Source organism: Elaeis guineensis, chromosome 7, assembly GCF_000442705.2.
Source record: "Elaeis guineensis isolate ETL-2024a chromosome 7, EG11, whole genome shotgun sequence".
NCBI classification, from domain to species: domain Eukaryota; kingdom Viridiplantae; phylum Streptophyta; class Magnoliopsida; order Arecales; family Arecaceae; genus Elaeis; species Elaeis guineensis.
In genome coordinates, this window is record NC_025999.2 from 97,826,921 (window position 1) to 97,830,020 (window position 3,100).

Sequence of the window (3,100 nt, forward strand, 5' to 3'; positions counted from 1 at the left end):
TAATGTATTGAAATCCCATCACAAACACTAGATCAATCTAGGATCTATTCCAATAGATCTATACTGCAGGATAATCCCCTATTTCATACAGTTCTAGGTTGGTATTGCTTGGATATCATTTTTTATAATCAGGATCTCATCTAAAATGATCAGTTAGAAGACATTATTTAGATTTTATTCCATACAAATATCTAAATCTATGTAATACTAGTTATAACCTCATGCGATGTATGAGATGCGATTTATTCTTAAAAAAATCTGACTGCATCTGGATACGATCCGAACCCTCCTCCATTCCAAACCGACCTTCCCTTCAAACCCCCTCTCTCTTTCTCTACCTTTTACGTCTTAGCCCTCTCTCTACCACCACGCATTGTGGGCGTCCCATCTCCTCCGGCGGTGCTCTACCTTCTGCTATCTTCTATGAATCTTCGCGCCTATGTTTAATATGTATTCGAACCCTCCTCCATTCCAAACTGACCTTCACTTCAAATCCCCTCCTTTTTCTTTCTCGACCTTCTATGAAGTCCTCATCTTTGCCTCTCTTTCTATGATCGTACACCATGGGTGTCCATCTCCTTCGGTGACACTCAGCCTTCCATCACCCTCCGTGGATCTTCATCTTCTTCTCATCCAATCTTCTCGTAGTTCGATATTTTCATGAGTGATCGAGATTTAAATTTACTCGAGTCATCCGATCTCACTATAACAGAGCAGAATATTAACGACGCAAAAAATTCGTTGCTAATAATAGATTTCATCGGTAATAGTTATTAGCGATGAAATTATCATCGCTAATATTTTATCATAAATAATAGCATCGTTGATAATTTTTTACGTTAAAAAAAATTTCATCACCAATAATTTATATTACCGATCAAAAATTTTTATCGTTAATTTTTTTTTTTTAAAATTATTTATGCTAAAAATTTTAGTCGTAAAAAATGATAATTTATGATGAAATATTATATCGCTAATAAAAAAATAATTAATAGTGATGAATCACATTTGTCGCTATTAATTTAATTAAAATTTTTTATAAAAAATTAAATTTAAAAAATATTAGTGACATAAATTTTTCATCGTAAATATATCAATTTTTGATGTAAATTTTTATCACTAATAAATTATCAATTATTTATGATAAAAATATTTTCATCACTATTAATTAATATAAAATTTTAATACTTTTAAATTTATTAAAAAATTTATTTATGATCAATTTTTTATTGCTAATATATTTTTTGGTGACTAATATTTTGTTAGAAATAATTCCATTGCTAAAAATTTACACATATTTTTTAAAATATAATTTATGAATATATATATTTAATTTATATTTATAATATTTTTATAAATTAAAATAAAAATTAAAATAAAAAATTCATACAATAAATCTGTAAATAAATTTTATCATTTTATTATATTAAATTAAAATTATAGAGGTCTAAAATAAAAATAAAAAGCTATATAAAGAGGCCGTCAAGTATCGACATCTGTAGAAGAGGAACAAACTGGAGAAAGAGAGCGCTCGGAAGAGCTCGGACCGGCCTGCTGCTGCCTCATTAGTTGCATCATCTGCTCCATCAGTGCTATCCGCTTCATCATCTGGATCTGAAATTATTGGTACTCATCAGCGTATGCAGTCAACTCATCAGCTCGTTGCTCAGCCTGTCTCTGCACTTCCGTCAGTCGAACATCACAGGCAGTATAGATATCAGCCCTTGACGAGTGTGAGGATGAGGGAGCACTGATCTCATATCTTAGATCCTTAACATAATAGGATCTCGTACTAAGCATCTGATCACAGATCTTATCATCTGTGGGTGCGGTCGAGCCCTTCGGGATAGGCTGGAATCTGATGCCTATCATACGGTCTTAAAAATAAAAATTATAATTATTTTAATTTTGTACTGAAAATTAAACTGCGAATGAAAAAAAATAATTGAAAAAACTTACAAAAAGCTTCTGACTTTCCGTCGTCCACTCTCCTGACCGTCGCTGGTGGGTCCACTGGTAGATATCGATCCTACCAGGAAGCTTGTCATTCTCTACATCTCTCTCTAATTCAAGAATAATTAATTAAATAATTTTTAAATAGTTAGAGAATTAAAATAAATTAATTAAAAATTACTTACCATCTGCTCCATATGACGAGTGAACGACCTCGAACTCCCATAATATGATATAGTCTGTCTCGTCTGATTCATGACATTTTGAGCACATCGTCTCTATACAGTTAGCAGTCAAATTAGTAGGTAACAAACTGAATTTAAGAATAAATGATTCAATTATTAAACTCTAAAAAAAAGTTTGGATGTGTAACCTGATATGCCGGATTCTCGTAATGCCGACATATGAGAGCTCAATCATCTATAGTGATATTGCTATAGGGCCGCTGCCGCGTTGCCTCCATCCCATGATCCTGCATCACATGGCACCAATGTTGATGGATGCAGTGACGATACTTTTTGAAATGCAAACATAAATAAGCGTCCACAGCTTGCCATCAATAATAAATATTAGAAAAATATCATACTAATTAAATATTTATAGTATAATTTATTTTATCTATAACTGAATATACAAAATCTCTCTCTGAGCCTGTATAACGTGACGCCAATTGAAAAGCATCGCGAGGGCATAGCTGCGGCATATGATGTCCAGCTCGATCTGTCACGGCTCACACCATCTCCTAATCAGTCTGATGTAGCTGGATAGTATCTCAATACGGAGACGTTGTCTTGGGTGCTCGCATCTCCAACTCTCTAGAGTGAGATTCTTCGATGGACCTCGCTCTTGCCTCACCACTGGTGGAGACTGATCTGAAACAACAATAAATAAATCATTAGTATGATAGCTATCCAAATAAAAAAATTAAATTTTATTATATAAAAATATAATAATACCACTCGGACCCACCTCACTCAGATCCACCTCACTGGGACCTACTAGTGCAGGACCCTCTGGCGACGGGCTGGTGCGACAGTGAAAATCAATGAAGGCGCCTCAGCCTTCGGGGTAGACTGCAAACGCGAACGTCGTCATCTGTCTCCTAGTGCCATCCTATAATTTTTGATATATAAATGAATATAATATT